This window comes from Schistocerca cancellata, chromosome 9 (assembly GCF_023864275.1).
Source record: "Schistocerca cancellata isolate TAMUIC-IGC-003103 chromosome 9, iqSchCanc2.1, whole genome shotgun sequence".
NCBI lineage: Eukaryota > Metazoa > Arthropoda > Insecta > Orthoptera > Acrididae > Schistocerca > Schistocerca cancellata.
In genome coordinates this window covers 484,250,978-484,274,967 of record NC_064634.1, presented here as the reverse complement: position 1 = coordinate 484,274,967, position 23,990 = coordinate 484,250,978, and positions in this window count along the sequence as shown.

Sequence of the window (23,990 nt, the reverse complement as noted above, 5' to 3'; positions counted from 1 at the left end):
TTCTGTTTTTCCTTCAATCTCCTCAGTATTTCCATTGCCTCTGATCGGCAGACGTGAAAGTGCGTCGGTGGACACATTATCTGTTCGCCTGGTATATTCAGCCCAGTACTGGAAATGCTGCCGGAACAGCTCCTACCTAATACGAGGCTGTCCAGAAAGTAAGTTACGATTGATCGCGAAATGAAAATCATAGTGAAAATCAGAAATGTTTCATTTGTAACAGTTAGCTACACCTTTCAGCTACTTCTCTACGTAGTCGCCGTTCTGACTCAGACATTCGTCGTAACGTTGTACCAACTTTCCAATACCCTCATCATAGAAGGCAGCCGCCAGTGCTTTCCGCCAATTCTCTACGCTGGCCTACAGCTCGTTGTCTGTGCCAAAATGTTGTCTTCATTGCCAGCGGTTCGTTTCAGCAGAGATTAAACTCAGTGGGAGACAATTACGGGCTGTATTGTGGATAACCAAACATTTCCAATTGAAACGATGCAGGAACATCTTCATTGCCCCTGCAGAATGATGCTGAGAATTGTCTTGAAGAAGAAACCGCACGACAGTTATGTAATGTTGGTTGCATAGCTTCAGGGGAAAATTCTCACCAGGCCCTCGTACTTGGCGGGAGACACTATTTTCTATAACATCTTTACGCGCTCACTAAGAGCTCAGGAATGAAAAGAGCGACATAATTCTACCTAGAGTCATACTAGAGACACTGCCCAACATGTCTTTGCAAAGCTTTATCGGATTTTCATCGTCGTTTCCATTTCGCGACCGATCGTAACTTACTTTCTGGACAGCCCTCCTAATACTACGAGTAAGCAGTTTGCAATCCTACAAGGAGCTTCACGCTTTATGGTCTGCTATGTTTTCCTGTCGTTCCAGATATATTCTGTTTTTCATGAAGCACCTAGCCCTATTAAATGTTTACAGTGTTTCTTTTATGGATTCAATACAATTTATATTTTTTAAAGTATTAGTATGAATTTGAACAGTTTGAATGTAAAGCACCATAATTTAATTTAATGCTTCTCTGAAGGCTCTACCTCTGCAGAATAAAACATGAAACGGGTAAATTTTTGGAATTGTTTCATTTCACTATATATTTGCGATGATTTCTGTTCTCCAGCTGTATCACTGAATCAGACCAGCGAGACTGTTGCATGGCGGCTAATGACCGATCTGAAACAGAATGCGTTTCAGGTGTAAACAGAGCCGGGATCGTGATATCAGGGACGTATGGATTTGAAATGACGGTATAAGCGACGAAAGAACACTGTCAGTGTCCGTTAGTGGCCACCCCCACAACGTTCTGTGCAACTTTTGTCCAATTCGACGTGAAACATAACTTTAAAAACATATTATAAGAAACCAATAGGACAAGGATGGATAAGGAAGTGCCATCGAAATAATGTCATAGCTATTTAACATACAGGGTGTTTCAAAAATGACCGGTATATTTGAAACGGCAATAAAAACTAAACGAGCAGCGATAGAAATACACCGTTTGTTGCAATATGCTTGGGACAACAGTACATTTTCAGGCGGACAAACTTTCGAAATTACAGTACTTACAATTTTCAACAACAGATGGCGCTGCAAGTGATGTGAAAGATATAGAAGACAACGCAGTCTGTGGGTGCGCCATTCTGTACGTCGTCTTTCTGCTGTAAGCGTGTGCTGTTCACAACGTGCAAGTGTGCTGTAGACAACATGGTTTATTCCTTAGAACAGAGGATTTTTCTGGTGTTGGAATTCCACCGCCTAGAACACAGTGTTGTTGCAACAAGACGAAGTTTTCAACGGAGGTTTAATGTAACCAAAGGACCGAAAAGCGATACAATAAAGGATCTGTTTGAAAAATTTCAACAGACTGGGAACGTGACGGATGAACATGCTGGAAAGGTAGGGCGACCGCGTACGGCAACCACAGAGGGCAACGCGCAGCTAGTGCAGCAGGTGATCCGACAGCGGCCTCGGGTTTCCGTTCGCCGTGTTGCAGCTGCGGTCCAAATGACGCCAACGTCCACGTATCGTCTCATGCGCCAGAGTTTACACCTCTATCCATACAAAATTCAAACGCGGCAACCCCTCAGCGCCGCTACCATTGCTGCACGAGAGACATTCGCTAACGATATAGTGCACAGGATTGATGACGGCGATATGCATGTGGGCAGCATTTGGTTTACTGACGAAGCTTATTTGTACTTGGACGGCTTCGTCAATAAACAGAACTGGCGCATATGGGGAACCGAAAAGCCCCATGTTGCAGTCCCATCGTCCCTGCATCCTCAAAAAGTACTGGTCTGGGCCGCCGTTTCTTCCAAAGGAATTTTTGGCCCATTTTTCAGATCCGAAACGATTACTGCATCACGCTATCTGGACATTCTTCGTGAATTTGTGGCGGTACAAACTGCCTTAGACGACACTGCGAACACCTCGTGGTTTATGCAAGATGGTGCCCGGCCACATCGCACGGCCGACGTCTTTAATTTCCTGAATGAATATTTCGATGATCGTGTGATTGCTTTGGGCTATCCGAAACATACAGGAGGCGGCGTGGATTGGCCTCCCTATTCGCCAGACATGAACGCCTGTGACTTCTTTCTATGGGGACACTTGAAAGACCAGGTGTACCGCCAGAATCCAGAAACAATTGAACAGCTGAGGCAGTACATCTCATCTGCATGTGAAGCCATTCCGCCAGACACGTTGTCAAAGGTTTCGGGTAATTTCATTCAGAGACTACGCCATATTATTGCTACGCATGGTGGATATGTGGAAAATATCGTACTATAGAGTTTCCCAGACCGCAGCGCCATCTGTTGTTGAAAATTGTAACTACTGTAATTTCTAAAATTTGTCTTCCTGAAAATGTACTGTTGTCCAAGCATATTGCAACAAACGGTGTATTTCTATCGCTGCTCGTTTAGTTTTTATTACCGTTTCAAATATACCAGTCATTTTTGAAACACCCTGTAAATCCACCGTAATTATTCAGTTAAATACTGGACATGAGTGACACTTACCAGATACATCTGATACGTTGGCTGAGAAGAGTCAGTAAGATTCACTTTTTACTCTACGCGGGAGAGGGAAGTACGGTGTCTTGTTCCACGGAGAGAAAAAATTAATTACTTACCATTGCCTTTCAAAGATGAATAGTTGAGATATAAATAAATCTTTATCTTTCATATAGTTTCATATTGTTTTAAGAATTTATTTTCATATAGAAGAAAAAATTATTTATCATGTTCAAAAACCATCTACTAAGTTTGGGACTATTTTCATTCCTTGTCCTTTCGTGAGTAATACTTGGCCCCCTGCCTCCCCCTTGAATAGTCGGCTTCATTTTATCCACATAAATACATGACAAGTATTAACAGGCGAATATTTAGCAAGATATTTTATAAAGTTCTGTCATGCGAAAACAGCTTTTTATATGTGTAGTACACGTTCTTCCATTACGTTGTTCAAAAAGTTTTACACACACCCGCTATTAAGGTGTCACTGAATAAGTGGTTTTACATGTTTCACACAGGATACAATTGTCTTCGGTAAAATTGTCCGTTCCTGTTTAGAAAATGGATATCAAATAGCAGTACGACTATGAAATTTTTTATTAGGTTGAAAAAGTTCATATGTTTGTTCCTTTATTGTTCATCAAAAATGGTAAACTGCACTCAGGAGCGCCTTCGGCGAATGTACATACAGTAAGTGAGATGCATGAACTACAGGCAGAGCACGTTTTTCGCGGTTTGATATTACTTCTGCGAAACTAAACGCAGTAGGTAGTCACGCGTAACAAATAGCTGACTTCGCTTGGCGGTCTCTGTCGGCAGGTCGAGGAACTCTGTGGGCAGCTGACACTGCTGCTCTCATCTTTTACTTCCCCCTCTTTGGGGAAGTGTGAGGGGGAGTTTGTAGCCTTTCGGCTTTTACTCCCCTGTGGACGTGTGTGTGTGATTTTTCTATAGTTTTTAAGGTGTCTGTGATAATGTGATGATTGTTGTGAGTGTGTCTGGTACTTGCCTGGGGTAGGCGAGAAGATTGGTGTTGTAGGGGAAGGAACAGGATTAGGGATTGTGTGTTGGGATTTTCTCTTCGACTTAGTCGTCGAGGATCGTCATAGGGCGCTTGTGCTTATCGCGGGACATGTCATACCGACCTAGTGAGGGGATGAGTGCGTTTCCGGATCTGGAAGAACCGTCATAGAAGGCCCTTGCCAGATCCTGGAAACGCTCTCTCAGGAGTGGGATTTCGGCTGCGGCGTGCAGGTCGTCTGTGGGGAATCCAAGGGGTAGACGCAGTGCCCTTCTGAGGGCGCGGTTCTGCAGCCTCTGGAGTTTGTCCAGGTGCTGCTTCGCCGCGTATCCCCAGACAGGGCACGCATACTCCATTACTGGCCGGATCAGGGCCTGGTATACATTTACTGCTACTGGGCAGGGAAGGGAGCTGGTTGTGTTCAGGATAGGGTATAGGATGGAGGGCAGCTGACAAGGTGGAGACAGCTGAGTAGGCGGCGCCCGACCCTCCCTGCTTGTTCCGAAAACTTGACGATCGGCTGCTACTGCAGGCTGACATATGGGCATACACCTTCCCTTGGAAACATGCAAAGTTCAAAAGGGCAGTATCATTGATACAAAAATACTTAGCCAAAAGAAATCTGACCTGAGGAAACACTTCATTAACATATCGTAGTTCCATCAGTGTATTATTTGTATATGTCTTAGCGATCCCTATAAGTCGGTGACTTAAGTTTTCACTAGATATGAGTTAGCATTGTTGTCTATAAACCAATTCAGATTTCAAAACGAGTGAGTGGCGATATTGCACACTGTGTTTCTCAACATAACAAAACTCGTTATCTACATTATTGTTCACCCCAGTCATTTGAATAATGTCACTGCAGTGTCAATGCTTATTAAGTTTGTATTAAAAAAAAAAATCACTGGGCACACAAATGTAAAGCACAGGCCGACAATCGTCATTCGGTTACATTATATTCGTTTTCTAACAAGGAGGCTATTCGGGGTGTCCTCGCCGGTATCACAATTTTTCGATACCTGTTTATCAAAGTGTATACGTGCATGTGTATACGTATATAGTAACATGCGAGCTCTCGATGAAACTTTCGCGGAAACTTTCATGCATTTTCTGGACTCCAGCCCAACTGCAGTGAGTTTCATAAAAAAAAATTGTTCGCTTCAAGTGATATACTCGGTCGCACGGCACACACTAATTTTACAATACCACTCACTTCAGCGTTCTGTTCTATCATTTACGGTGACTGTTCTCAGTTCATTCCGATCCATTCATACAAACAGCGACAACTAAACATATATTTCTGCCAATTAAAAGATCATGTACTCCCTGGACCATGTTAGGTTTTCTTTGTAGTATACAAAGTGCAACTTACATTTACATTATTTGCAAGTGCTGTTATTTACAGAAGATGGTGTTGGACGCCAACAAAATACTGTCTCGCTCATGTCGTGTGTAGCCCCGTTTTTAAAGTATATTGCTCGATAGCCTGATCCTTACAGATAACTTATTTTCGTTTTCATTTAATGCCATTGATCTTTTTTACCTACGTTACTTTCATGATAGTGGTGTATACAAAATAGTTTTATCTTATGCACGACTAAGATGAGCAGAAACACCAAACAAACAAAATAATACTCGTGTTAACGAAAAACAAAAACATACACCAAAATCGCATGCAGCAAACAGAAAGTTTCGAGATATCTGTAAACATAAATACACATCATTAGAAAGCCGTCGACAAGAGATGTTCGTGAGTAAATTGAATAAGGATAAATGTAGTTGGAAGGAAAAACCGTGTGTTTTCCTTTCTTGTATGCACTGAATGTGTAGCAGTGGTGGAGCCGGCGAGAAGGGGACCAGTAAAACTGGTATTACAACCACTGGTCACCCGGGAGACTTTTGTGCCATGGTGCCATGGTGCAGCCGTGGAGTAAGTGACACACCTACAAGATCGTGATGTACAACTGAAGAGTGCTAGTGGTTTTCCTGGTTTTTTTCTCAGATGCTACAATATCCATGTACAGACGTTTAAATGAACTCAAGAGAGTGGTATTACCGTAGCAATTGTTAGCTGTGTTGTGAAAAAGAATCATTGAAAATGTTGGGCAATATATACCCCTGTTTGTGAGAAGTGTGGCTATTTATTTAGTAGCACAATAGAGAGAACTTGCGGAAGCATTCCAGTGATCTTAACCGCAGTTCCAACGAGAGGGAGGTGGCACGAAAGGATCCGGACCATTCTGAGAAGAGACGATAAAGGTAAAGCTACTTTCATCTGGCGGTGCATTGGGGTTGCCAAAATATTGCCCTCTTATATCGGCCAGGGACGCAACTTCTCGCTAGTGCTGGTATAAGACCCACCACAAATCTTACAAAATAAACAACAGCAGGAAAAGAAGAAACTTTAACAATTATGAAGATACACTGAAAATCACGGTCCTTCTCAGTGAGTCACTGTAGTCTCCATAACAACCGTTCATTTCAAGAGAAATCATTAAAACTTACAACACGTAGACCAGTCTGAAAACACCATATATGTATAAAATAAAATGTCAGGCAAAAATACTTGTATTTTGACTTCAAGTTAACATATTTTCTAAGAGTGTTCTCTTACACAGTATTTATATAGAGATATTAACTAATCATATACAGATACTGTATTGTCTGTGAGTTCTATTGGCTACTTGCGCATTTAAATTGAATACTTTTCTTCAACTGAACATGTGCAACTGCCCATTATATCCAATACCCATGTGTGTTGCTTCTAAAGTCAAGCCATTGTCCTTGTTTGCCACTGTTTATGGAATGAATATGTCACACATTCTTACACCAAAAGAAATTCTTTCTGAATATTTATGACAAGGTAATTATTTACAGGGATGATGTCTTTGCTTTACACTCTAACTTCAGTGCAAACAACAGATAATCAGCAGCTGCTTGCACTTAATTTTGGATTTCAGAAACATTCACATGAGTCCATATGTGCAAACGTGAACTTACTATACTTTAAAATCACACAAACAAATATATGTATAGGTAAACGTTTACTGTCCATTAACACTAATTCAACTCAGGTTATTAGAAAATCATCTCTTCCACAGAGAAATATGTCAGGCATCTTTTTTGTCCTACAGTACTACGCGTCAGTTTGAAGTGCTCTTCTCAGTACACTTTATCTCATTATTCACAAAATAAATACTCTTTAATAAAGCACAGCAAATCATTAAATATTTCTTGCATTATGAAACTTGCTACTAAATAGACACTACTACTACTAGTAGTACTACTCCTACTACTACTACTACTACCATGAGATATAAATATATTTAGCCTTAGACATCATTTTGTGATTATATTTATTCTGAATGACGCATGACCCATTATGTTTATGTGCAGAAGTGCACAGTTCTCATAGTAAAAATCAGTTCTTATGGCATTACACATACATACCCATACATGGAAACACAAATACAATTACAATAAAAACACATAAGAACATAGAAATAAAAATGCTCTTGCATCTTAGACATATGCTCTTACTGAACGTATCTCTAGAGATCTTTCTGGTGATGCAGTCCTATAATTTTAAAAAACTCAGGAAAAGCAAGTAGGTAACACCCTTCATGTGGTATTCTTAGCATCATGTGTTGACCTGTATATAACAACTGGTATTTCTTATTCTTTATTTCTTTATTCTTTCATTGCTTTTGACAGATGAATCGTTAACATATAATGAAATCTTTCGCTTAAATATAGTTTCATATCATTTTTAAAATGTATTTATATAGAGAAGAAAAATAATTTTCTCGTGCTCAGATAACATCCAATAAGTTTGGGACCCCTTTCGTTTCTTGTCCTTACGTGAGTAATCCTTCACATTCCTTCTCTGAAATGTCACATGCTTGCCCATATTCTGTCAGGAGGAGGTCACTGCTCTATTCTCAGTTTTTCCCCTACAACTTTATTTGAAATCTGAGCCCCAACCACCTCCCAAAGCCAAAATGTCAGTGGTCAACAGGACTGACATTTCTTGATAGTAAAGTAACTTACTTTTGCACAAACTACTTTTCGTTTTCTTGAAATTCCCATCACAGTTAGCTATTCTACTTATGATGCATTTTTCTTGAATAGCCATGACAGGTTTAGTGAAACTTCACTTATATGGTTTATGAATTTGCAATAGAAACCTGTCATCGCAGTGAATGGCTTCAGCTGTCTCCAAGGCTTCAGTTTTACACACTCAGTTATAGCCTTCATTTGCTTTCAGTTGCCACCATTCCTTCTGATGGTAAAACGTGCCCTTAACATTTATTTTTACTTTGATAAAGTACACTTCCTTAATGTGAGCACCATTCAACCTCTAAACAACTCTGTGAGCACATTACATACAGTAGTGTTCCTCCAAAGTTCGTGTCGCAGTCAGTATGTCATGCTAAGTGATGAAATTCCCCACAATATCATTCCCAAGTGCAAAACGTAGCTCCCTTAGATGTGCTGCATTACATAGACAGAAACAAAGACGGACGACTTGCTACTGGTATGTTACACCTTCGAATAGAAAAGCGGTTTATTCTGTACTTTCCGCTACCAATGGCACTTGGTAGAAACCAGCTGTGGGTTCCTTGCTCAACATTAATTTTACATTGTGGAAACCTGTAATCAACTCGTCCATGTTTTCCAATTGGTCAGCCTCCTTAATTATTATTTTATTAAATTATCATGCACCTAACACAAGATGTACAGATTCATCTGTTTTCTTTGTTACTAGAACTGAGTTAAAACACTAACTTCTACATTGGTCTATCACCTACCTATCTAACACATGATCTAGTTGTGTTCCAACTGCACCCCCTGGCCGTTATGGTTATTGAGTGTGGCCTAACTTTAAGGGGTTCACTATTTTGCACTCTGAGAGAGTATACTAAGCATCACCTCTAACTTTTTTAACAACTGAACAAGTACTGCCTTTTCAGTCTCGTTAATATCATTCGCTTTAGCTCATACTTTTTTCCTCAACTTCCAACTCGCCCATTTCACATGTAGTGTTGCTATCAAATCGTCTCCACTGAGTATATTTTTGAATCTTTGTCCCTCCCCCATCCAACATTCAGATCCTGCACCTGGTCTTTACGATCAGTATTTCCCCCATGTTTACTGTAAATATCTATACCTGAAACTATGCTTATAAAAAATACAGGAATGACAAGCAATGCATGGTTGAACAAATCTCTATCGATGCACATACCTAAAACCACATCTTTACTTACTGATTCACAATAATTTCATCTCCATTTTTTATATTTACCCCTGTTACTGAAAATTCTATTGTGTTTCTGTTCCTAATATAATTATAAAACTTTGTCTGAGATGCCACATTGTCCAGCAAGGTAGTCTCACATACGTTCCCAACTTTATTTTTAACTGCAAGTTAAATCTTCTATGTAAAGTTATGTTTTAACTCTATTTCCAGTAATAGGTGCTGCTCTATCTTCTGAATGCAACTTTAGTTGCTGTATACGTCTCCAATTCTTGAAGTAACTAAACATCAGTAACCCCAGCAAAAATTACATTAACCCTCAAACAGGTGCATCGATTTTCATAACACAAGCAGGTACATGGTGCACTCTGTACACATGTAAAGAACAACTGGCTTCAAATTACCAAGGTAAACATATATGAGCAAAAGCACGGATTAATCATACCTCAAATAAACAACGACAAAATAAAATTATGTTATATGAGCTTAATCACTATTTGATTGAACAAAAATGAAATAAACTTTCATTGAATCACTCTAGTTCCGTATAAAACTCTTAACACGCAGTACTGACCACCACAGAGCATTAACCAGCGTAGTCCCAGCACATGTCTCCCAAACGCTTATTCGATTACTAATTATTTTATTGACAAATGCCTCATTTTGGGATTGTGCTGCTACCTCGATATCTGCATCATTTTCGTACATGGACTGCAAATTTTTCTAACCTAACTCGCTGATTATTTAATACTATCTGGGCTATCTGGCTTAACTCAGGGAGAAGATATGAGATTGTGTGGCAGTCGTAATAAAAGGCTAAACTTTCAAGAATATGGGGTAAAAAAGTTTATTGAAAACATATTCTAACTATTCACAATACTTATTAAAGTATAAGAGGTAAAAAAATTTATTGACAAAATACTCTTATTTATAATACTTGTTTGTAAACAACATTTTTCATTTAGTTACCCAGGATATAATTGTACACATTTTTCAAATTTCCTACTCAAGAGTAAGCTACATATAGCTAACAGTCATAGAAGCAGGAGTCTTTGAGATTGATGCAACAATATTTTATAGTTTGTCCTTGCAATTTGTTAACTGTAAAATTATAGGCTAATTATATTGGAAATTTCAGTCTTTTAAATTGGAATGGCAGTTCAGTAGAGATCAGTAGTATTCTGGGAAAAAATGGTATGTGTCCTTTCTCCTTTCCAGTTATAATTTCGGCTTCAATGACCTTATTCGATAGTTGTTTGATGATCAGCCTTGTTCTATTACATAGCTTTGGTGAGTTGAGATTTCAGAGCAGTATGATCGGAGACCCAATTTCGAGTTGAAGATAGTGTAATGGCAAAAAGTTTAGAAATTCTTTAGGGAAGTTCACACTTTCTTCATCATTTTCTTTTGTGTAGATCGATTTGTATATTCTCTCTCCATTGGGAATTTTCTTTTTAATATTAAAGTTGATACCATCGACAATAATAATTTAGCTGCCAAAATTGCCCTTACAAATAGCGAGTCTGTATTGGTATAGTTGTAGTTCGTTTTCACCTGTGGCTATGTTGCAGAAATTACTATTGAGTTTAATGAGGCCGATCGTCTGGTCAGTAGGATATATGCCTTCGCCTGTTTATAAAAGTTGTTGACCAAATGTGCTGTTGTTGCGTCTTTCAATAGTTCAGCTCTCATATATTTTGTTAGGCGCAGGATTTGTAACTGTGGCCAGAGGTGTGATTTTTTAAGCATTCATTGATCTCGTCTGCTGGTGTTAATTTAGGGATACCTGGAAGTGTTTGTCGTAATCTGCTGAGAGTGTGAATAAAGCTCCTCCCATTAACTCCAAGTTTCCTCGAAAGCCTTGTTATGTATGAGATAGTTCACATACTATATTTCCAACACCTGCGGCTGAAACTGAAGGAAAAAGGTCACAACTCAAATTCTAGGAGAATCAGAAAGTAATCAACAAGTGACATTGCAAGACTCATAAAATGCTGATTTGTGACTTGGAGCATTTCGAGGAGAAGGTAGGGCAACTGTTAACCATAAGTGATAGTGAAAATGGAACGTGGAACGGAATTGCAGGAATAGAAAGTTTAGGGCACTGGTCAAGTTATGTAAGTTCAGAAGCTGTAGTTATGAGTATTCCCCCGCTCATCATGTACAAACTGATAGTTTGGTGCCGGCCGCTGTGGCCGAGCGATTCTAGGCACTTCAGTCCGGAATCACGCTGCTGCTACGGTCGCAGATTCGAATCCTGCCTCAAGCATGGATGTGTGTGATGTCCTTAGGTTAGTTAGGTTTAAGTAGTTCTAAGTCTAGGGGACTGATGACCTCAGATGTTAAGTCCCATAGTGCTCAGAGCCATTTGAACAATTTGATAGCTACTATCCACCACTACCCAGTGAGGTGATGCAATACCAGACCAAGGCATTCGATTACAAGCGACATGTGAAAATAGATTGAACAATTTGATTGGTTGCTACCTCCCACATGCCATCTTGGACATAAACTCGAATTTATATGTGGCAACCTTGACGGTGAACTGCTCTATGAATGTGGCACGCGGCTGAGTAGTACGACTCATAATAGCAGTCTTTTTCGTGAATGACTGGTCGAGCATGGAACACGATCCAGTCAGGCGCGATGTAATGATGAGTATGAACCTTAGGATTCGTACTTCAGCAACCTGGGGCAATTTCTAGACGACATTCTACAGGATAACGAACTCCTCATCGCCGCGTTCAGTTGTGTTGGGATTATTCGGCTGTGTTGCATGAAGCTACCACTAAACTACCGGCAGGTGCTTGCCAGATGTTGTAAAGACAATGTATAGGTTTTCAGTGTTCTGCTATAGAGACTGCAGTTCCTGAGAGAGGATGAAGGTAATGGCCACAGGAGCAGGATCAGATGAATTTCAGGGAGCAACCACATATGAACGGAACTTGCATTGACGGATTTCGTCCAGCGTTTTCCAGCCCTGGAATAACCAATGCAGTAACTGTAAAAATTTTCAGAGAACCAGTGTGTGCCATTCTGGGCCAGTTTCAGATGGGCAGTAGTGCTGCGGACCAAGCAGTGGATATGCTAGAGCTTCGTCCGCTGCACGTGTGGTGCAATTTAAACAGTGAGCGCCCTGCAACTCAGCAATGATTCGAGGAAAGTCTGGGTGTGCTATCCGACTGGTAATGAAATGGGAACCGAAAGCTGAAAAAATCAGGTGGGTTCCGTTTCTAGAATAGTAATCTGCTTGTAGACCAGAGTCTCAAAGGGTCAGTAGAATAATTATAGGCTGCCTTTAAATTGTAAAAAATTTTTTTATTAAGTGCAGTTTACGGTGATATTCTTAAATAATGTTGTGTTCTGTGTAGCTTTTGTATGTTCTGAAGACTTACGTAGGTCCATTGCTGTAGTGTGTTACGGTGTTTCCTCTCCCTGTTATTTGTGTTCCATACCACAGCTTGCTTGTGTTAGGTTTTGTTATCTCCAGGGAAAGATAAGGTTGATTAAGTTACTGTGCATGAGTGAACTAAGATGGTTGATGGAATCGATAAGTAGCAAGTATCGAAGTGTTGCGATCATCAGTAGAAATGTGAATGAGATACTTTTCGTAATTGTCTGTAGTTGTGACCCTCATTCTCTTTAACTGCTGATTTCGCAAAGAATGAGAAAACGTATGTTCGCTAGGAGATGTCCGAATTAATCATAGTCAAAATTTTACTGCTATTTCGGTGCAAAATGAGTCCCCAGGCTTCTTAGAGTGTCTTTCTTTTGTAAGAAGGTGATGAAGATGTAGCTAAAGTTGAAGTTTTCCTACATTTGGATTACGCTTGATGTCACCACAGTTGAAGTTGATGAGCTTTTAAGAGAAAGGGATGCGCAGCTTCGGCAGTTCTGCCAGGGTCGCAATATCAAATTGGTGCAGACATGGTTCCTGTAACTCTTATAAGAAACTGATTGGCTGGTGAATCTAAAGGATCTTAAAATAGAATCACTTATTGGACCGGATATAATGAAGACTTTGATTATTGCTCTCTAATGACAAACCGATGCCAACAGCCTGGCCGCAGTGATAACATCGGTTCCTTTCATTTCACAGAAATTATTCGCTGTTGGGCAAGGCTAGCACTTAGGTAGGTGATCCATCGTTCTGCTGAGCGCTGTTGGCGAGTGGGGTGCACTCAGCCCCTGTGAGGCAATCTGAGAAGCTACTTGATCGAGAAGTAGTGGCTCCGGTCTCGTAAATTGACTTAAGGGGCTCCGGAAAGGCTCAAAATCATGAAAAGTTCAATTTTTACTTTTTTGCGTTTTCTGAATCTGCAGACTATTACATTTTAATAGATATATAATTTATTCAATTCCGAAGACTACAACTATTTTTAATTTTTTTTTGAAATGTGTTGTACATGGGCGTGACCCACTGTGGCGCTGTTAAACTGCTGTCAAATGGTGTTATTATTAACGTCCGTGTTCATCAGGTACATTTTAGTGATGTGAGATAAAGTATGTGTTGTGGCTAACCTGTGATGGTTCAATATATATCGCTGGTGTGATTGTCGATTGTTTCATGTTTATTTACTCTGTCGTTATCTCGAAAATATTCGTAATTAATTCTGTTTCTTGAGTCTCTGTTTTGTTGAAGTATAATAATGAGTAAAAGTAAAGTTATTAGAAATCCTCTGAAGGCTTTTAAGAAAAGGAGAAAAATTGGAAAGCCAAAGGTATGTGTCATTACTGTAAATAATAACATTCTAACATGGTACGAGCGATGCTTGCTTTAGACAAGGAACGCCTTCGGGCTGCAGACAGGGCTGTAAAGAGTCTAGAAATACAAGCAAGAGTAAACAGGAGGTGGAACAAGCTGGAGGAGGAGTTTGCAGAGGATGAAGATAATCCATCCTATGGACCTGGAATGCACTAAAAAGTTACTTCAATCTTTGTCGCTCGATTCCCAAAACTTTTATTTTCTCATACTAATTACATGTTTTCTAAGGATCTTCCAAACATATTTGTTTCAAACTTTCAGTAAATGTTACACAGTACCTTCTGCATAATTTAACACAGCCTTTTTCCAAAAAAACTGTATATTTTTGAATATATAAATAAAAAATTGCAAAAAAATGTTGTGAATTTTCATTACAATTGAAAAAAATCATCTTTAATAACTGAACTAAAATTTTGTAAAATCCCTGTGTTAAGTTGTAGCCCATATTCCAATAAATAATCTGTAAAAAGTTCAACTTCCTACCTCAAATACTTTGTGAGGAAAGATGTAATTTATAAGCGTTATTTTAACATTGCAAGTATAGGGCGTTCCGGAGCCCCTTAAGGCCGGGAGAGCGGTGTGCTGACCACACGCCCCTCCATATCTGCATCCAGTGACGCCTGTGGGCTGAGGATGACACGGCAGCCGGTCGGTATGGTAGAGCCTTTCTGTCCTGTTCACGCGGTATTAGTTAGGTAGTTAGTTAGTGAATGAGCAACCTGAGACTACGAGTACTTTATAGCACAATACTCAGTAAAAACACCCCTGAACAATTTCAGGAGCTTTGTTGCCAGATTTGTGTTTGACCCTGCACATACAACATGTATGAATAACAATAAGGGGTGTCTTACACTTGAAAAACGAGATATAATGAAATTTAGTCTCAATGTAAAAAGTACTTCGAATAAAAGCACAATATACATTCTATTTTGGTAAGTCGAACAAACAAAATAAAGAGAGGTACCCATGAGGTACATGCAGGATCAGAATTAAAATTTTCACAACCACCAAGGCCCAGTTAAACACTATAGAGTGGGAGCTGCATTGTATTTGCACCAGTACGCAGGTCTCAGACACGTGAAGTGCAAAGCGAGAGGGACAGTGTGTGTTTGGGCGACAGAGAAAAAAAAGATTTCCTAACGCCAGTTCTATAATGACCGTGGCAATGAAGTATCAAGCTAGCAAGTCCTCGGACAGACACGGCAAACTCTTCTTTTCTTTACGAGTTCCCACATGTAGATGACCACGATTAGCGGTTTCCTGGCTGGGGAATGCTGAGTCATGGACTGCGACCCTGAAGTGTACAAGCGGCGGAAGTGACACGTGCTCACGTGTTCAGGTGGACGGTTCCTGCTGCGATCGTGTGGGGGTGGGAAACCGTGTCACCGCGCGGCCTGCTTCTGTGCCTGTGTGATAAACGCTGACAATTCGGAGATGGAAAACAGAAGTCTGTGGGACACACGCAAGCGAAAGACAGGTCTATGACAGAATTTTCCTGGCACATTAGTTTATCTATTTTGATCTTTCTCTTCCTTTTAACATAACCTGAAGATAGCAACAGCGTGTTAATTGGCTAATTTATTTCAAAAGATACTAAAATATTTAAATTTACCACCAGCACATCCTTCTCAGAAACGAGCATGTTAGTACTGTACACTTACAAATAGTCCACTTCTGTTAAATTTCTTTGAACAAATGTTTTTTTTCTTTCAGACCGCATGCAAGAATATTTGGCAGAACGGTTTTTTACGTCTAATAACCACTACACTTGCTTGCTACACATCTTTCGAAAGACGAAAACCGAATTTCGGAAACCGTTTTCGCTGTCGCGTTTACATGTTAAGGTCTGAAGCAGATTTGCTGGGCGAGTTGAATAAGGGGCCTGAAAAAAGCTGATACTGTTCCTGATTAAGTCACCATAATCATTCTTCAGTTGTACGGGGTGTGAACAGCTTCAGTCTAATATCTCTGCTTATCCTTATATATATATATATATATATATATATATATATATATATATATATATATATATATATATATATATATATATAATCTCAGAAGTCGAGCGCATTTGAAAACCGGTTGCGTTGACAAGGGAGCGGAAATCGATTATGGAATTCCAAAACCGGCAACTCAATGTGTGTAATTGCATTCGGTTAGTAGAAAGCTCGCCTGTTGATAAGTCTTCTGCTCACTTGAGAATGTGGAGCACAAAGGAAAAAATTTCCGTGCTACAAATACATCTCTCAGTCAAAAGACAATCTGTGTTTTTCATATCTTCCGTGCTCTAGATACAATGGGACTACGAGCATTAAAGTTCAAGAGCCTCTAGCGAAAAACTATCTTTCCCAACAACAGAGAATAAACAACGAACTTCATAATATGTCAACCACATAGTTTGTAGGAATTAATACATCACCACCGGCCGGGGTGGAAGAGCAGTTCTAGACGCTACAGTCTGGAACCGCGCGACTGCTAAGGCCGCAGGGTCGAATCCTGCCTCGGGCATGGATGTGTGTGATGTCCTTAGATTAGTTAGGTTTAAGCAGTTCTAGGGTCTAGGGAACTGATGACCTCAGAAGTTAAGTCCTATAGTGCTCAGAACCATTTCAAGCCGACAATACTCCAAAAGCATAAACTATGCTATTTATATCAGATAGTATAACTGGAAATCAATTACTGAAACTTATGTCCCATCGTTACTAAAATAAAGAAAAAGTAATTGCGAATCCACTGTAGGAAGTGCCTCAGCGCCTCAAGGTGTCCTACCTTGCTACGTTTGAAAGCGTTCTCCAAATAAGCACTGGCCGCCGCCCTAAAACGGCTAAAACTGCTACTGACGATGCAGATGCGTTTAGGAAGATATGCAATAGGAATAGCAGCTGGATTATGAATCATTTGCAAATAGACTTGGGATCATCTCAAGAAGATAGAGCAAAACTTCTATTTCACATAAACATTTGTTTAGTGAAGTATAAAACAGAAAGAGATGAAATTTTGTATACGTGAGACGAAATTTACCGGCAAGAGACATAATTTTTTTTACTGCCATATGGAACACTGAGAGATGAAATTTACTGGCGAGGCAATACCGTATTTTGGAAAACGTTTTTGGCAACTAACACACAGGAAGGACAGTATGAAATATGTGTGTGTATATTGTTGGTTGTGTGGTCTTCAGTCCCGAGACTGGTTTGATGCAGTTCTCCATGCTACTCTATCCTGTGCAAGCTTCTCCATCTCCCAGTATCTACTGCAACCTACATCCTTCTGAATCTGCTTAGTGTATTCATCTCCTTGTCTCCCCTTACAATTATTACCCTCCACGCTGCCCTCCAATACTAAATTGGTGATGCCTCAGAACATGTCCTACCAACCAATCCCTTCTTCTGGTCAAGTTGTGCCACAGACGTCTCTTCTCCCCAATCCTATTCAATACTTCCTCATTAGTTATGTGATCTACCCATCTAATCTTCAGCATTCTTCTGTAGCACCACATTTCGAAAGCTTCTATTCTCGTCTTGTCCAAACTATTTACCGTCCATGTTTCACTTCCATAAATGGCTACACTCCATACAAATACTTTCAGAAATGACTTCCTGACACTTAAATCTATACTCGATGTTAACAAATGTCTCTTCTTCAGAAACGCTTTCCTTGCCATTGCCAGTTTACATTTTATATCCTCTCTACTTCGACCATCATCAGTTATTTTGCACCCCAAATAGCAAAACTCCTTTACTACTCTAAGTGTCTCATTTCCTAATCTAATACCCTCAACATCACCCGAATTAATTCGACTACATTCCATTATCCTCGTTTTGCTTTTGTTGATGTTCATCTTATATCCTCCTTCAAGACACCATCCATTCCGTTCAACTGCTCTTCCAAGTCCTTTGCTGTCTCTGACAGAATTACAATGTCATCGGCGAACCTCAAAGTTTTTATTTCTTCTCCATGGATTTTAATACCTACTCCGAAATTTTCTTTTGTTTCCTTTACTGCTTGCTCAATATACAGATTGAATAACATCGGGGAGAGGCTACAACCTTGTCTTACTCCCTTCCCAACCACTGCTTCCCTTTCATGTCCCTCGACTCTTATAACTGCCATCTGGTTTCTGTACAAATTGTAAATAGCCTTTCGCTCCCTGTGTTTTACCCCTGCCACTTTTAGAATTTGAAAGAGAGTATTCCAGTCAGCATTGTCAAAAGCTTTCTCTAAGTCTACAAATGCTAGAAACGTACATTTGCCTTTCCTTAATCTTTCTTCTAAGGTAAGTCGTAAGGTCAGTATTGCCTCACGTGTTCCAGTATTTGTACGGAATCCAAACTGATCTTCCCCGAGGTCGGCTTCTACTAGTTTTTCCATTCGTCTGTAAAGAATTCGTGTTAGTATTTTGCAGCTGTGGCTTATTAAACTGGTTGTTCGGTAATTTTCACATCTGTCAACACCTGCTTTCTTTGGGATTGGAATTATTATATTCTTCTTGACGTCTGAGGGTATTTCGTCTGTTTCATACATCTTGCTCACCAGATGGTAGAGTTTTGTCAGGACTGGCTCTCCCGTCAGTAGTTCCAATGGAATGTTGTCTACTCTGGGGGCCTTGTTTCGACTCAGGTCTTTCAGTGCTCTGTTAAAATCTTCACGCAGTATCGTATCTCCCATTTCATCTTCATCTACATCCTCTTCCATTTCCATAATATTGTCCTCAAGTACATCGCCCTTGCATAGACCCTCTATATACTCCTTCCACCTTTCTGCTTTCCCTTCTTTGCTTAGAACTGGGTTTCCATCTGAGCTCTTGATGTTCATACAAGTGGTTCTCTTATCTCCAAAGGTCTCTTTAATTTTCCTGTAGGCAGTATCTATCTTACCCATACTGAGATAAGCCTCTAGCCATCCCTGCTTAGCCATTTTGCATTTCTTGTCGATCTCATTTTTGAGGCATTTGTATTCCTTTTTGCCTGTTTCGTTTACTGCATTTTTATATTTTATCTTTTCTTCAATTAAATTCAATATTTCTTCTGTTACCCAAGGATTTCTACTAGCCCTCGTCTTTTTACCTACTTGATCGTCTGCTGTCTTCACTACTTCATCCCTCAGAGCTACCCATTCTTCTTCTACTGTTTTCCTTTCCCCCAGTCCTGTCAATTGTTCCCTTATGCTCTCCCTGAAACTCTGTACAACCTCTGGTTCTTTCAGTTTATCCAGGTCCCATCTCCTTAAAATCCCACTTTTTTGCAGTTTCTTCAGTATTAATCTACAGGTCATAACCAATAGGTTGTGGTCCGAGTCCACATCTGCCCCTGGAAATGTCTTACAATTTAAAACCTGGTTCCTAAATCTCTGTCTTACCATTATATAATCTATCTGATACCTTTTAGTATCTCCAGGATTCTTCCATGTATACAACCTTCTATCATGATTCTTAAACCAAGTGTTAGCTATGATTATGTTGTGCTCTGTGCAAAATTCTACCAGGCGGCTTCCTCTTTCATTTCTTAGCCCCAATCCATATTCACCTACTACGTTTCCTTCTCTCCCTTTTCCTACACTCGAATTCCAGTCACCCATGACTATTAAATTTTCGTCTCCCTTCACTATCTGAATAATTTCTTTTATTTCATCATACATTTCCTCAATTTCTTCGTCGTCTGCAGAGCTAGTTGGCATATAAACTTATACTACCGTAGTAGGTGTGGGCTTCGTATCTATCTTGGCCACAATAATGCGTTCACTATGCTGTTTGTAGTAGCTTACCCGCATTCCTATTTTCGTATTCATTATTAAACCTACTCCTGCGTTACCCCTGTTTGATTTTGGATTTATAACCCTGTATTCACCTGACCAAAAGTTTTGTCCCTCCTGCCACCGAACTTCACTAATTCCCACTATATCTAACTTTAACCTATCCATTTTCCTTTTTAAATTTTCTAACCTACCTGCCCGATTAAGGGATCTGACATTCCACGATCCGATCCGTAGAACGCCAGTTTTCTTTCTCCTGATAACGACGTACTCCTTGGTAGTCCCCGCCCGGAGATCCAAGTGGGGGACTATTTTACCTCCGGAATATTTTACCCAAGAGGACGCCATCATCATTTAATCATACAGTAAAGCTGCATGCCCTCGGGAAAAATTACGGCCGTAGTTTCCCCTTGCTTTCAGCCGTTCGCAGTACCAGCACAGCAAGGCCGTTTTGGTTATTGTTACAAGGCCATATCAGTCAATCATCCAGACTGTTGCCCTTGCAACTACTGAAAAGGCTGCTGCCCCTCTTCAGGAACCACACGTTTGTCTGGCCTCTCAACGGATACCCCTCTGTTGTGGTTGTACCTACGGTACGGCTATCTGTATCGTTGAGGCACGCAAGCCTCCCCACCAACGGCAGGGTCCATGATTCATGGGGGATATATATATATATTGTAAATGATTCACATCGCATTGTACGTGCGACTGCATAGTGGATGTCTGGTTTTAATAGCAAATAAAATAATGCGCAGTGGGTGAATGTTTCATTTTCATGTACGCTAAACATTTGTATTTCCGCCAGCACCATCTTTCAGTTTTTTTTTAATTTCTCACCTGTACCATGTCCCATTCTTTTAAATTTATCGCTATTGCCATCTTAAATTGCAATGACACTGCCCATTCATGTATGAATCTCGCAAATATTCACAAAAATGCCCTCATTGGTCCATGAACCCAGGACGTCTAGATCTGAATCCAGGGCAAGTGTTGCTGAGAAACACTGACATTGTACTACTTGTAACTGAAGATCTAGTCTCCCTGTTAGACCCCACTACGAATCCGAAGATAGCTCGTCTTTGGATGCGACAACAAGCTGCGGTCTCGTGTGTCCAGGTGCCCGCCGCTAGTTAACACCATACTGGCGGACTTCATTGGTCGGCAGCATGGAGGTTCTTCAATGGTGGCGATGTTTAAAGCGCCTGTCGTAGCGCCCACACCACAGGCACCGACTCCAGCGGCATCGATAAACTACGATGCCGTAGTGTAATCTTACGCGAATAGGCCTTTCTATTTATGCACAACAGGTTACACTTGTTTGCAGTGGGCCAACTGTCAATGCCCGCTCGAAGCATCGACGCTAAGCTGAGGTTCCTGCATTTCGTAACAAATGTCCATTGTTGCGACTTCCCTGTTTATAACAGCATCATCCGTGAAAAGCCTCATGGAACGTCGGACGTTCCGCTGAGACATTTACATAGCTTTTTAAAAGTAATGACCTTATGACACTCCCTTCAGGTACGCCAGAAATTTCTTTCGGGCCTTAAGATTTCGCCCGGTTAACACTGACTTGTTTCGTTCCCATTAAAGTCCTTCTTGGTGTAGCGCCGCGACATGTTACAAAATATTAAAACACTAAAACAAATTAACTGCTTCTCACATTGAGGAACGCCGCAACAACATGAATTATTTTTAGAATCTTAGTGTACCGCGACTGCAGAAACCTACGTACTTATTGTGTGTTATATTTGGTAGAAAAAAATCGCGTAACTGGTGTGATATATTGTTCATTAAGCGGCTGTACGAAAATTATCCAACGCCTCCTGGAGGTCAGGTAACTGGGCATCAATCTGTGGGCCGGTATATACTGCCTTCCGGGTCTTGTACGTGAACAGAGAGACTGGGTTTCGCACCGTTGTGTGAAAAATCAATGTTGAATCCTGTTGTGGAGGTTTCTGATCTCCAGAACAGTCATAATCACAACGGGATTTCTCTTTGTGTTATGGATTGTGAATAGGTAATCAGAGGTGAGTTCCGAATTTGATCGTCGAGGTAAAACAGCTTTTAGTGAAACGGGCTTTTATCAGCTTTTCACGGAAACTGCCAGGCATTGTCTTTCGAGACAGAAGCGGTGTGCCCTGCTATCTACGTTTCTGGAACGGAGGTTGTTACGTGACAAAGAAGGTGCAAAGACTGCCACGAGCTCTTGACAAATTGTAAACAAGATATTTTCATATTACCTCTGCGCTGTCCTGCTTCATCATCGAGCTGTTATCACTTCAGCCCTAATAAATAAAAATGCAATTAATACAGCGTTTTGTAAGATATGTGGTGTCCCTTCAGAGTACTGTCCTTTTGTGCGACTGCATTCGTAGTTTCTTACCAGAAAAGCGACAGTTCGCCGCAAATGACCGTAGGTAATCTAGTGAAGCCGAAGTGGTATCTGGAGTTCCCCAACGAAGTGTTATAGGCCGTCTACTGTTCTGTTCGACGAACACCCAGGTGCAAATTTCTCGACTGCCTCGCTAAATAGCCCAATTAAAATCGCATAAAAATGTGTGCAACTATTTGGAATTGCAGGTGAAACGTAGCAGTCAAAATGCTAGTGAGCTGTGCACGGCTTGTGTTCATCCCATTAATTGTTTGCCATCTCCTATTACAGTAGTACCGCCTCGTTTTCTTATTCTATTTACTGGCGTCACCAACTTCCTGCCTTACTTGCCTGTGAGTGGCAGCAGCAGCGCGTATCGATAAGCGCACCATCTCTGGAGCGACCGAGATAGTGTTTCCGGGTCTTTGGGTGTCGCGTAGTCAGTGAGTGGGAGCAGCCCCAGCAGTGCAGTCGCGACAGAGCAGCAGTTGCGGACGGACCAGCAGTCCAGTCGGTCGGTTGGCGTCGAGCAGCCAGGAAGCCCCCGCCGCGCGGAGTCGGGCTGGAGCCTCTGGCGTCGTGCATGCGTAGTTGGAGTGTGAGGTGCTGCTTGCGAGTGCTACGAAGCTCGTCGGCCACCGATCTTGGACATGAAAGTCCTCACTTAACTCGCTATCGAGCCTCAACTGTTTTCATTTCTTCGTTTCATCCTAGTTGTCGCTTTTGGAACATCCCCGCGAGCAACAACGTGTGTGTATTTAAGTCGGCTAAGATTCCAGCCGTCTTCCTGTGAAATTTAACTTAATTTATTCCCTCTTACGGAAGTTCACCAGCGGTATCTCCTAACTTGTGGGCGTTGACGTTCTGGTTACCTGCACTGGTCGTTGACGTAATTTTAGGCAATGTATTTTCTTTGTCGTGTTGTTGCTGTGCAGCGCGGCGTGTAGTTCGACAGCTCAGGTGTTGTTGGTTGTTGTGGGCGTCAATATTCTGTGTGTCGTCTATTGAAATCTTGTGGTCGTTTTGCTGGTTGCTTGGAGTGGAACTGATTTGGTTGATTGGTTGGTCGGCTGTCTGCGTCCAGATTAAGAAGTCGTTGGACAGGCTGCCTGTCTCACCTAAACGGGCGTTAGTGTTACAATCTCAGGCCGACCCTTCGAAACTTCTGAGCACCGTTCATTGTGTGTTATGTAGTAATTTCATTCTTTGGAGCCGGCCGCTGTGACCGAGCGGTTCTAAGCGCTTCAGTCCGGAACCGCCCGACTGCTACGGCCGCAGGTTCGAATTCTGGTGTCCTCAGGTTAGTTAGGTTTAAGTAGTTCTAAGTCTAGCGGATTGATGACCTCGGATGTTAAGTCCCATACTGCTTAGGGCCATTTGAACCACTTGAACCTTGTTTGGATTTTAGTTATAAGGTTGATATGTGACCTTCAGCAGAGTATTCATATCTCTTAAATTAATGTCCTTGTCTTGCACTTAAGGCATGAGATTGTTATTCTTTATTTTATATGAAATATTTTAAGATACGGCCTTCTGCCCTTTAAAATTGAAACTGTTGTTCTAGGGCTTAAGCCGTGAAATTATTTGTTGGTGAGTGGCCTTCAGCCGAGTTTTAATATCTCTTAGATTGATCTTCTTCTCTTGCCCTTCAGGCGTAAGGTTGTTATTAAGGTTGTTATGCTTTTGAATGGGGCTTCAGCCCAATTTGCACGAAATGTTTTACGATAAGGCCTTCTGCATTTTGACTGAAGCTCTTCTTATTGCTTAATATGTGACCTCCAGTTTAGTTTCATTAAAATTAA